Here is a 14,523-nt window from a genome sequence, read left to right on the forward strand (position 1 = left end):
TTACTGGAAGACTTTTTTTGCTTATTTGTATCAAGGTTGATAGTTACAACTGCATACCAATCGCCTTTTTTTCTCTCTGATCTATTGCCGTTTGGTTTGTATTTTATTATATATCTTGCTATGTTTTTGTCTGTCAGAAGTATCCGAACAATTTTTTCTACGTTTCCGGTACTGATTTCGTCTAATAACTCTTTTGGTAAATTCTCACCTGTTAAACTCACATTTTGTGTGTTTTCTTTTGGCAAAAATATTTTTTTGAAATTTTGAATTTTCAAACACGACATGTTAGCAACTAGTAATCACACAAGATCAAAAGAAAATGAAGACAATCAATAAATATGTTTATTATGATTCACAAAACTTGGTATATGTATGTGATTCGTCATTTCGGTTCAACAGGCAAATCAACTCCTCGTTCAATGAAGAAAAACTCATATTTTGTGAATTTGTCATGGTTACAATTAGATTTGAACTTTACAACAAAATGAGCAGCAACTCTGATAGTGGCTTGAACTAAATGTATTTCCTCAACGTTATCAGTTTTGACTAATTCTTTCAGTTCAGCTGGAAGCTGATGGTCATGCAAATGGATTTGTCTTCTCTCTCCCAGCTGAGGTTGCAGCCCTTCCAGGTTGAGATTGAACAACGGAATTGACTGGCGAAATTCCTGGAGTCTGGACATTGTACAGGTGAAAGTAGTCAAGAACTGTAAAAAATTTCCGTAAATTGTCGATTTCGATATCGTTCAGTGTAATTTGTTCGAGTTTTTGCAGGAGAGGTTTTCCTCGACAATCTAATATGCCTGTCCGCGTAAGAGTAACTTTAATTCTTGGTGTTAAATTGTTTTCAGGACTCTGATTAGTCATTGAAGCGTAAACCACCAAATTTGGAGATAAGGTTGTTTGCATCATTGGACAGTTCATTTTGTAACCAATCGAAAAAAACTTTGGATTTTCTACGGGTACAATGCTTTAATAATTGATGTGAGGGAAGTAAATGAGAATGTCGTTTGCAAATATGTTTTTCTTGACCCAATAACTGTTCAATCTTTGGGCAGCCAAAATCTTCCAAATTTGTCACGGGTAATTTCAAGTATTCAGCTAATAAAACAGATTTTTGTGTACCTTTAGCAAAAAAATGGGAATTTGGGTTCCTCAAACGAATGCTGTCAAAAATTTGATCCAAGTATGAGTAAGGGTATTCACCTTCGTCCCAACGAAGCCCGTGTAGAAATTTAGATACCCAATTGTACGCTTTTTTCTCTTCTTTTGATAAATTGTTGAATTGAACTGGTGGCAGAAAATGAATTGTATCAATTGTATTAGCAGAGCAAACGGAAAGTTCCTTTATGATCAAAGGTTTCTTGCCACATTTAAATCCTTCAATATCTAAAATAATGAGATGGTTGAAAAACAATTTTTTAGTTTTCTTTCTTTGGGTTAACATGACTTTCACTCAACATTCCAACAAACGAAATAACTTTGGTTTGAATGCTTTAAGAAATAAGCAAAACGCAATACCTGTCACGTGACCCAGGTAACAGTTTTTTATTGGACAAGGCAAAACATATGTGTACCCAGGACCGGTATGATTTTTTTCTTGCAAATATCCCGCTGCGTCATGCAATATAGCATGTATTCTAAGAAACTTGAAATGTTTCAAGTGTTTGTCGAGCGACGAATTGTCTATTCCAATTAAACCACCATATGGTCTGTTTTTCAAAACAAAATCCAAATTAATATCAGCATCCAAATACAAACAAGTGGCTAAAAAATACTGAAATCTGACTGATTTGTCTGGATATTGTGATTTTAAGTCTATAAAAATTTCATGAATGAGTTTTAAATCGAAAGTTGAAATCATGTTTACTGAACTCAATATAATAAAAAGGGAATAATGAAAAGTATGTATCAATTAAAACTTAACTTTCTCTTCAACAATAAATTTCACAAATAGCACATCAGTATCTACATCAAGTTTTCCATATCCACTTGTCAAAATATCCATTATTTTGCAAAAAGCGGCAGAATGGGGTCCATTAATTAAACTTTCAAATCTTTTCAAAGTTTCTGTATTCATCTCATCTGTTTGAACATGTCTGCTTTCTGTATGTTTCTTTGAAACTGAAGTCGAAACTCTTACGGATTTGTTTGACGTCGACGATGCAGCAGGCGTAACTGTATTATCAATTCGTTTCTGTCCCCCAACGGCCGGAGATTTCTTGCAAACGTTTTGATTTGGTGAAGTTTGTTTCTTAGATGATGTTGCAGAAAGCAATAAATTGGGTAAACGTTTTTTGATTGCAATGAAATCTAACAAATCGAGATTGGCTGCAACAGGTTGTGCTGAATAAGTGAGAGCTAGTTTAAGCTTGTCAAATAACTCACCGTTTCCTTTGACATCTTTAGCAGGAGAAACTAAGTATTTGAAGCAAGTGAAAATACAAGGAACACTGAAACATTTTTGGGAAGGAAAAAATTGGTTTAATTGTTCCTCTGAATCTACTTGAATCAATATATGGTAATGAATTTTTTTTTTCATTCTCGACTGAAAAAGGGCAATATTCAGATTTGAAGTGGCTTCCAAAAACATAATTTTTAAAAGTAGATAAATTAGGAATTTTTTCAGTGATAACAAATTTGAAATTTGGTTGAAATTTTTTGAAATAATCAGGTAACACAACTTCGAACATAGCTTCTGCCATTTTGTAAAGGAAAATTAATTCGGGTCGTGCTTGAAATCCTTTGTGTTTGAGGAAAGTTGAGATTTCCTGGCTCGTTTACAGTTAGATTGTGGTTTGTCTTTGTTTTCAACAGTATCAGAAATTTCACTTGTTTGCGCTCGGATTGACTTTCCCGACTTTAGTAATTTTGAAAATTCTTCGCTGCTTAAGGAAAGTCTTTGTACACATTCAAATTCAGCGCCTTCAGCTGCTTTTTTGAAAACTTTCAGGAATACATAAGTTCCAGTTTGGTCATATGTTTTCAATGTAGCACGCACTAGTCTTTTACTGTTTTCCGAAATATCGAAATAGCAATCGCCAAAATCTTTATCTGCATCTGCTGTGGTGCTTGTTTTGGTTTTATTCATTGTAACGAGTAAATTTTCAAAGTAACTTGATTCAAAACTGAATAGAAAGAAATGAATGGTTCCGATTGATTGTATATGTCTGCAAAAGAAAGCGGCGTTGTATCTATTTTAATTTATATACACATGTAATTTATATCGCAAAGATATTGGATTGCAATTTAGTTCACATGGATAAGTATTTTGTGCATGTACAACTGATAAGAATTTTAATGGGTGTTAAAGGTCACAATGTTTAAACGTTATTTTTGATACAAGCTATTTGTTTGAATGCAATTTAGATAAACATAGAATACCACCCAAGGTAACATAAGTATTTTACACGCCCTCCCTTATTAAACCGATTAAAAACTACATAGGAGGTCTTGAAATTTCTAATTTTAGAAGAACCAATCCCTATTTTAATCTCTTGAGGCGTTTTCACAATTCATTTCAGTTTCATTTCTCTCCGCGTTACGTTTGTCATTTTCTTCCAACTTTTCTTCAAAAATGCCTTGTTATATTATTGCCGGATATTCCAATTACGAAAGAACCATTTTTTATGAAACCGTTCACGGTAATTTTGTAGCAATAATTAACGAAGAAAAAAGTTTCAATTCTGATGAGTGGACTTGTACTCATCACGTTATGATTCCCAAAAATTTTTTACATTTATTCAGTAAACTTTCCTTAAAAAATTCAAAGAAAGACGAAGAACTGAATATAAAGTATTTGAGTTACCTTACAAATTCTGGTAAATATACGGATCCTGACGAGCCTCTTGCTCTTCAGGTTGATATTTCAACTTTATCAAAACCAGTAAAAAAAATTTTGTATAAATACGATTGTGATGTTACTCCGATGTGTGAAAACCAATTAGAATACTTTGAAGAAATTGAATTTTTTGATCGTTTATGGGGAATGGAACAAATTGAGTCACCATCAGTAGTTACCCCGAAAGCTGATCCTTCCCCTGTAGTTTCACCATGGCTTGACGAACCGGGTTGCTCAACTCCAAAGCGTACCCCTGTGGCTACTGTGAGCAACCACATGGAAAACTTAACCCCTTCTCTCTGTCTAGCGCCAAAGAAAAAAAGGAAGTTAACAACACTAGAGAAAGCGCAGGAGTATTTGGACCTTATATAACTTTGAAACTGAGGTTGAGTTTTTTTGATTTTTGTTTGTATTTATTGTGTATAATAATTTAACTTTAAAATTGAGTTTGAGTTTGTATCTTGTATTTGTTCATTAATTATCACACGATTGGGTTCTGATTAAAAATTTATTTCAAAAGCCTTTAAAAATTGAAGTTACAAAATCATTTATTTTTATTAAATTGACTATTTTTTTTTCAATTAAAAACAAAAAAAAATCCGTAAAATTTTCATTTTTTCCACAAATAGGATTTAACATATTAACATTGAAGTTCTTATTTACATTAGTGATCTTGACAAAAAACTGAAAAGCATCCATATATATATGCTAATTTTTAGAAAACAAGATTAAAAAAATCAAATTCGTTTTTTGAAAAAAGATAATTAACGTCAAAAAAAAAAACTGTAAAAAAATAATTTTGGATGAAAACTTATGTTGTCATATGTTTATTCAAATAGTTATCATACAAATTAAACATAATGAAAAATAGTATAAAAGATGTTTAAAACCAACTTTTTGATAAAAATAATTATTTTTTTTAAGGTTTTTTAGTTAAAAATTTGATTTTTTAATTACAAAAAGGAAAAAAAAGCATTAATTTTTTTCTTTTTTTACAAATTGGAGTTACCATTTGATCATTGATACTGTTGTCTCCAAAAATGGTCATATTGAAAAAAATACAAGTATTCATCATCATGCAAAATATTTGAGAAAAATAATAAAAATCAAACTTTTTAATTGATGACTCATCGTTTTTTCATTTTTCCGAAAAAATGCGATTTTCAACCAGAAGACGCAATTTTTTATTATGAGCAAGTGGTGTTATTATGAAAGTGCATTGAGGGGCACGACTAATGAGATTGTGGGAGTAGATGTTTTTTCATTAGTCTTCGAGAAAAACGCTAATCCCCTTAATCCCCCCTAAAACAACGAACTCATTTCTCTTTACAGAAAAGTATTTTTTCGGACTTTTTTTTCAACTCGAAAGACAACTGAGACAAATTCATGGTGATATGGACCGTGCGACCGCTCCGTGATTGACATCATTGATAACAATGCGCCTGGAAAGTTAAAAAACTGTCATTTTTTAGATTTTGCTTTACTTATTCATCATTTCAACTGTTTTTGATACTAATTTTGACGTTTTTATAGGATATTCTGTCCCCATGACAACTGGGATATTTAGGATCTATCATGTGTTGTGACATGCTCAACTTTTATTTGCAATTTCGAAAATTTCATCAATTTATAATTTGAATTGATAAAATATAAAATTAAAACTTTTCTATCTTGGCTCTAAAATCATTTTGGATTAAAATTTAGCCCAAACTTGGTTGGCTTAGATTAATTTCTATCGTTTGTAATAATTATTAACGTTTCAAACAACAATTTATCTGTTTCGTCCAATCGAATTTGAGTTTGCCAGTTATGGCGGGAAATTCAAATCTAATTCAAATTTTGGCGGGAACTTTAATTCAAATTCAAAATTACGCGCGCAAAACACAAACCGTTTTCTCTACAATTGGTAGACGAACAGTTATGCTTCTCATTTACTGTTGTTTCTGAGTGTAATTTGAGATCACTTGATTCTTTTTCTTTCTTAAAATCAATAGCTTAACTTATTTCAAAAAATGTTCAAATGCAATTTTTGTCCACTGAAATATGCAAATAAGAGCAATAGAAGTCGCCATGAGCGTGACAAACATTTTGTTGAAAAAGGACTTATTGTTTATCGATGCAATGAGTGTTCATTCACGGCTCAAATGCTTTCAAATTTACAAAAACATATTCTTCACACTCATGGTCAACTTGGAGGTGTTTGTGATTATTGTCATTTGGGATTTCATTCGCCCAAAAACTTATCAGCTCATTTACTAGCAACCCATGGTCTACCTGTTATGAGAGCTGCCTCTGCTGATTTAGCCACTACAAGTGCCGCTGCTAATGCTGCTCTCGGTGATGTGCATGCTGTCGATGAAGACGAAATCAACGGCACCAATCTTCAAAAAAGTGAGTCTGCTTTTTTCGGTGTTCTTGAAACGTATGTGATCGGCGGAAACCAACCCATGGATGAAACTCAGCCGATTGACCTTTTGCAGTTTATGCAAGAGAAAAAAGATGAAATTCAAAGTCTCATAATCGATCGAGTTGCAGAAGGACCTAGAAAAGTTCAGTTCAGCGCTAATTTAGGTTTGGTAAAACCTAAAGTAATAAATGACTCTAGTAAAACTGAGCACGACGAGCGGATTGACATTTATGCAAACTCTGATATGAAACCTGTGATGAGCTTAGGATTAGAAGATGATGAGTTTTTTGAAATGGTCGAAAAAATGCAAGCAGTTTTGGAGACTTTTGCATCTTATGGAAGCGGTTGGGTTTTGCAACATGTAATTCAAGTTTTTGTTAAACTTGCAAAGTTTTCACCAATCCGTGGGTCATCTTATATTGACTTGCCTTTTCGAATTCGAATGTCCCAGAATTTGATAAACATTAGAAATCACGAAGATAATAATTGCTTCGAACTTTGCTTTACCGCTGCTTATAGTCTGAAGCATGGTGTTGACCTACTTCTAACTGATCAACAAAAAGCGAACCCAGCAGCTGCGCGGACACAACCTGATACATACACTGCAGAAAGTGCACACAAAGCCCAAGGTAATTTTGATTCACCCATGAGTTTCGCTTCAATTGGAAAATTTTAACAACTTAACGACGTGCGGGTAAATGTGTTCCAGTACCACAAGGGAGATTTGTTGCCTATGTATATATCAAAACGACCAAACCAAGATAACAGCACCCAAACTGAAATATTTGACATGGACCTGCTTCTCTTGTATGAGCCTGCAAAGCATCACTATGTACTTATAATCGATTTGTTAAAGTTCATCTGCGAAATCAAAGGGTGTAAGTATCGCCCAATTGCACGTTTATGTAGAAACTGCTTTCACATTAGTTGGAGTGATGAAACTCACGAGCAACACATCCAGTGTTGTAAGGATCATGAACCTGCTCTAGTAGTCATGCCTTCAGCAGAAAAAGGTACCAACAGATACGAGTTCAAAAACCTCCAGGCCTTGTGGTTTGTACCACTTGTGATTTATTTTGATTTTGAATCATTTCTGAAACCTGTAGATTCTTGTCCTGATAATCCATCGCGATCATCTACCCGAGTTGTACAAAAACACGAAGCTTGTGGGTATTCATTGGCTGTAATTGAGCACGGAAATTCACAGCCCTACTTCTTTGACTATGACAGCTCTGATCAATGCATGAAAAAGTTTCTCAATCAGTTGCATCAATTAGCGAGAGAGATATATGATCAAAAGCGACGGTTTCCTCAATTTCTAGAAAGCCAAGAATCGTTGAACAAAGAAAACACATCAACATGTTGGATTTGCTGTATACATTTTACCAATGAGCACGAAAAATGTCTTGACCCCTGCCATTTTTCTGGAAAATTTTTGGGATGGGCACATGAAAAATGCAACCTCGCAAGACGAACTGTAAATTTCATCCCAGTCATTGGACATAACATCCAGAACTATGACCTTCACCACATTTGTCTCGCATTGCATGAATGCGAGCCAACAAGTACAATGAGTGTTATACCTAGCACCGACGAAAAATATATATCGTTAAGCATTGGAGTCCTAATTAAAACTATAAAAAGGAAAAACGGATCCGAGCAAAAAGTTTTTGAATACCTCAGATTTATTGACTCATGCAAGTTTTTGAATTCTTCCTTGCAAAAATTGGTTGATAATCTACCAGCGGAAAAAATGTCAGTTTTGAACAAGTATTTTGCAAACGAGACGGAGGAGCAACGGTGTCTGATACGACAAAAAGGTTTCTACCCTTATTCGTACATGACCAAAAGAGAAAAATTTGCAGAAAAAGAATTGCCTCCTTTGCAAAATTGGTCCGATGTTTTGAATGGAGGAAAAGTTGCAGTTTCACAAGCGGATCTGGAGCATGCAAGGAAAGTTTTTAGAATGTTCAAATGTCAAAACTTGGAGGATTATCACAACTTGTATCTCAAGTGTGATACACTCCTTCTTGCTTGCGTCTTTGAAGAATTTCGACAAATTAGTCACCAAACTTATGGTCTGGACTGCGCGCACCATTTTAGTGCTTCAAACTTAGCTGGAGACGCCTTCAAACGTATCTGCAAAGACTCGAATGTTCAGCTTTTATCAGACCGCAGGCATCTCGAAATGGTCGAGAATATGATGCGAGGTGGTACTGCATCCGTGTTCCATAGTCGCTTTTTCAAAGCCAACAACAAAGAATGCCCCGACTTCAACCCAGATCAACCTAGCACCTACGGGTTTATGATCGATGCAAATAACCTCTATGGCGGCGTCATGCAAACGGAGAAATTACCGGTGCGTAACTTTGAGTTAATAGAGCATATAGAAGACGAGGTGATTGTGAACCAAATCCTCAACATGACTGAAGACTCTTTGATTGGATTTATATTGGAAGTTGATCTCGAGTACCCAGAAGAACTGCATGAGGATCATCAAGATTACCCTTTAGCTCCTACTAAAGAAAGTGTACCCCAGGATTGGTTGAGTCCCTACCAAACGAATTTACTCGAGCAGATGAAAAATCAAGACATTGCAAGACGTTCAATTGGAAAGACCAAAAAGTTACTGCAGACGCTGCATGACAAGTCAAACTATACAATTCATTACAAACTATTGCAATTGTTTGTTAGGTTGGGACTTAAAGTTAAAAAAGTGCACCGTGTGCTGAAGTTTGAACAAGAAGCATGGTTAGAACCATACATCACATTGAACACGACTAAACGACAACAAGCTAGAAATAAATTTGAGGAGGATTTGTACAAACTACTGAACAATTGTGCTTATGGGAAAACATGCGAGTCGAAGCGCAAACGGATGCTTGTTCGAATAGTTAGAGATTATCATGCCGCTTTGCGAGAAATTAGTGCATTCGAATTTAAATCCTACAAAATTTTTGGAGAAAACTTGGCAGCGTTCACTTCGAACCCAACAAAAATCTATTGGGATGTCCCAACAATTGTGGGAGCTAGTGTTCTTGAGTTAGCAAAGTTTCACATGTATAAATTTCATTACGATATAATGAAACCAAATTTTGAATGTCAACTACTGTATTCTGATACAGACAGTCTCCTGTACCAAGTCAAAAGTGAAGATTTATACCGAGAAATTTCCGAAAAAAGGAATATTTTGAATGAACTTGACTTGTCAAATTACCCGAAGAACCACCCTCTCTACGACCCAAAAAACAAAATGGTTGTTTTAAAATTCAAGGATGAGTTTCCAGGAGACATTATAACCGAGTTTATATCCCTCAAACCCAAGCTTTATTCCATTTTGTCCAGAGGTAATTAATTAATTTCTATTTGCCTTATTTGTGAGCACGAATTTCAAAAAATTTTGATTTTTTGTGGAATTTTTTTTGGAAAGCAATTTCTATTTGTGGGCGAAAAAATTTTTTTTTTGTGGGCGAAAAAAATTTTTTTTGTGGGCGATTTTTTTTTGTGGGCGAAATTTTTTTTTTTTTTTGTGGGCGAAAAAAATTTTTTTTTGTGGGCGATTTTTTTTTGTGGGCGAAATTTTTTTTTTTTTTTTTGTGGGCGATTTTTTTTTTTGCGGACGATTTTTTTTTTGTGGACAATTTTTTTTTTTTTGGAAAAAAAAAATTTTTTTTTTGTTCGAAAAATTTTTCGGGCGAAAAAGTGTTTTTTTTTTTTTTTTTTGCAAAAAAATTTTTTAATTTTTTTTGGGATTTTTTTTTTTGTGTTGGTCGATTTTTTTAATGATGACTAATTTTTAAGGTCACACCTGGCCTTCATGTCATTTTTTTTTTGTTGCACCTGACCTTCAAGTTAACATGATGTAGCTCCTAAAAAACACAAAACCACAGATTGCATTTGGTTCTTTTTTTACCACCACACATTAGTGATCATCAAAAAATTGATTAGAAATCATATAATTATATTTATAGATTGCAGAAAATTATCGGCGAAGGGTGTATCGAAAGCTGCTCAGAAGATGTTGAGCCATCAGCGATATCGAGACACCTTGACCTCTGGCTCGTTATTCAAAACTGAAAACAGTCGAATCGCATCCGAGTCACACAATCTGCAAACAGTGACTTCGACGAAAACATCGTTATCAGCTTTTGATGACAAACGCTACATCCTCGATGATGGTCAGCAGACTCTTCCCTACGGTCACAAAAACATCTTGGGTCAAACTGTGATTGGCATTGATGATAGTGATGACAACACAGCCGCTGTTAATTCTGACCCAACCGATGATGACGATTTGGAAAAATGGATGCCATTTTTTGAAGATCGTCAACAGCCAGTGTCGTGGGATTGTGACGATTTCCTAGATGGGGTGTCTGAAGAATTCGCTAACACTCAAAACATTAATTGGGACCATCCGGAAATTGATGATGAATACTCTGAGGATAGTTTTGCTGTTGAGAACACACAACCACATCGCTCGCTTCGACAACTGATGGACCAGGTCAATAGCAGTTGGCAAACTCCACACCCCGGTCTGATTCGGGCAGCAGAAACCAACGACAGTGATATTGATAGCGGGGATATCGCGGATCTGGAGGCCAATACTTCCGATGAGGACGAGTCGGCATTCTTCAACGATTCGTTTTTCGATTATGAAGCAGTTGAAGTAGAAGAACCACGGTCAAAAAATCGACGAATAGATTAAAACACAAAAAACACCACATTAACTTTTGTATAGTAAATAAAATTCAGTTATTTAATATGAGAATTGTCTGTACATAAAATTTGACCTACCGTTTATTCCGCGTTTAGTGTGTATTTAAGTGCGAGATTTTGTTCAGCTTTGGAACTCAGTTAATCTGGGATATAAACATTTTCATTTAAGCGATAGTGTCTTAAGCATACTTTTGTATGTATTTGTATGTATTTTGAGTTTGAATCAAAGTTTTAAGAAGAATTGAGCAAACAGTCTATAGCGCAGTTAAACACTCCGGCTGGTTTCAGAACAAAGATTTGGCAAATCCTTTCCCGCTCCAAACATGTAACCACAACGTTCAGTGGGAATACTCAATAATATACCGAAGTTTTACATGAGGACTATTGGGTATAAAATTATATGTGGTGACAATTAGGATTATTACATGGTGACCATTGCTGATCATTTAATACATGGTGACCATTATGATTTATACCTAATGGTCATCCATGTATGACAACCCCCCCCGATCCTAACGCACTATATGCATACTACTCAATAGATCTCATAAGATTAACTTCGAAACACACAACACTTACACTTTGAAAAAGGCATTTGAAACTTTCTCATTGATCTATAAACTCTGATAAAATTTGAACATATATTTACTGCTCAAGATATATAAAACGTATATTCAACCAATATATCAAGTTTGTGCAAGAAAAACTAATTAGTTCTGTGTTTCTGCCAATTGCAATAAACTGAAAATCAATCTTTAACTTTTTTGCTAAACAGTTTTTTTCGCAAAACATTTGCGCAAAAAAACTTATTAGTTTTGTGTTTCTGCCTATTGCATTGAACTGAAAATCATTAAATAATTTTTTTTCAGCTGGGTACAAAGTTTTTGTGGTCTGTCGCACTGATAAATTTGTGAGCATGATAAGGAGAAAAGACAAAGGCTTGGTTGAATCATAGCCAACAGACTGCTGAGAAGTTTTTCACGAATGCATAGAGCCCAGCATATTTTACGTTTCAAGTCGTCAGATTAAAATACAAAACATTTTCTCTTATGTTTTACAGTTCCACGTAAAATTCGATCTTTTTCCAACATTCGGTCTTTTTCTAATGTTTTTTGTGAAGTTCATCTGAAAAGAATAAGAGATGCAATCGAAGTCTCTCAGAAGTTAAAATGAAGTTCAAGAAACAACTTTAGGCAATTTCCAGCATCGTTAACGAACGAAGCAGGGTTAAACAAATAAGTCAAATGAATGCGAAAACGAATATTTCAACGAAGAAGAAACAAATGCATCCATATTTTGCTCAGCAATAAAAAAAAACCATGTGAAAGATGCTCCAATACTCTTCCAGTATTTGGACTCAACAGTGTTCGGTATTTTATGAACGTTTTCGAATCATCTGACACTCCCTATCTAATCAACGAAAACAATCGAATCTTCAGTTATCAAAGAAGCCATTGACTGGCCTCTTTTCAATTTTGGGGACATTCAATTCTGATTATTATGAAGTTTTTACTGAGAGCTACGTTTTCTAAAAAAGTTTAAGGCCATTACAAGAAATGATAGTCTGTATACGAGAAGTTTGATACTGCTAACAAGCTCGAAGAACAATAACTATTACTGGTTTTTACATCAAATTGACAAATTGAAGAATTGCAACCTTCTCGATAAAAATGTCAAGGAAAATTGAGTTCAAGAAAAGGCAAGCGACAAAAAAAAACTTTGCGAAAACTTTTGCAAATGCTTTTGCAACTCATACAGGATTGTAAAACTTCAACTATTTAGTATCAACCTAAGTACAGGAAAAAATGATAACATCTCGCAATTTTCTACAGTCGTGTAACATCAAAGTTGTGGTTCCAACTCTTGCTTGACGTGGTTCCATAATTGTTTATACAAGTTCCCTGACTTAATCCTTTCTTCTCGAGTAGGAGTGTCTTGCCTGAAAAAACACGGAAAGATATGATTGGTGGTTCGTCAATCGTTTTTACAAGAAAAAATGTAAAAAACGATATGCTTATCCGAAAATTGAACAACTTGAGATTTCGAGTCAACTCTGTGCGTTTTTTTATGTGTCAGGATATGCCCAAAGGCTTTTATACAAGCTGAGTCACAATGTAGAAGCGCAAAAACTGACGGCAAAGCAAAATGGAATAGCCAGATCACAAGGCAAAACTGAATGCTACTGCACGACAGGAACTCTGATTGCTAGAGTGCTGATAGATATAGTAACAACCGTCCAATTTTTTCGGAGCAGTAATTTTTACTTTTGTTTCTGTCCTTGTAAAGAAGCTATCCTTATCATCCTAACCTGACTGATCAAAACGTCAAACAAAGAACCAACATGAAAGTAAATTGATAAACTTCGAAAAGAATACACCCAAGAAAAAAGCTATTTCAAAGAGAAATGTATGAGGGAGTGACGTTGGTGAAAATGTAATATTCTAATCAATTGAAAGTAACGTAGACAAGAAAAATCAAGCTAAGCAAAAATTCCCCTCATTAAAAATCTTGCTACTAGTTCACTCTTGCATAACATCATCATAAACTAATGTTCGGCTATGTGCAATACACGTTCAATGTTCCAGATGAACAACAAGCAAAAAAATCTAATTTTTAACCTGTTTTCAAAACACCGACGTTACTGTTAACCAAAAAAAAATATGCGGTTGCTATAACTTAAGCAAAAGCAAAAAATTTCGATATCGAGCTTCAGTTTATCCAAAAGGTTACTTATAAGACCATTTTTTCAAGTGCCTTCTGTATCTTGGTCTACAGTGTGAAAAAAATTCAGCGATTTGTACAAAACACAAAGTGTAAAATATTCAACAACTTTGAATAGTCTTTTGCTGCTTCTAATCACCCTTTTATTAAAATCTTTTATCTGTTGTGGTAGCTCAAACAAAAAAATACTAGAAACAAAGTTCTTATTGTTTTCAAACATTGGAAGAACAAAGCAGACAACAACAAGTATTTGGCGACCAAAAAAAACCATAAAGCCATCAACAACCAGCACCTTAAGAGATTCAAAAAGTTAGCTTAAAATTAGTTTGAACGGAACTTGTTAGATCTAAGGTAGAAAATTGTGAACCGATTAAAAATAGGATTCCTTATACAACAGTACGCCAAGTTGGATACCTTGGAATTGTTTTATAATTTTTTGATAGATTTTGCAGCCTGAACAAATTTGAAGAATTCGAAATGTACAACCGAAATTTTCTACTAGGCGTTGGAAGAAATAAACTTATTTGAATGTATCCTCCCCCGCAAACCAGCAGAATGGGCTCAAAAAATAATTGTCGAGGCGATTTGTAAGCAGAATCGAAAAACCACTTTTTCACCCGTACTTGCTGCTCTAAATATAAAAATATGACAAAAGAAACCAAAATTTTTCAAGGAGGAAATCCGATGCACCGAAATACTGTGTTTTTTGAAGTTAGTGTCTTTTTGCTGTTACGATAGTTACAGACAAAAGAATAAACTTAGCAGAAATTAACCAAAAAAAACTAACATGGAAATTTCTGAAAATGGACCGATGGCGAAGTATCGACAAGTATCGGACG

Source organism: Symsagittifera roscoffensis, chromosome 7 (assembly GCF_963678635.1).
Source record: "Symsagittifera roscoffensis chromosome 7, txSymRosc1.1, whole genome shotgun sequence".
Taxonomy (NCBI): domain Eukaryota; kingdom Metazoa; phylum Xenacoelomorpha; order Acoela; family Convolutidae; genus Symsagittifera; species Symsagittifera roscoffensis.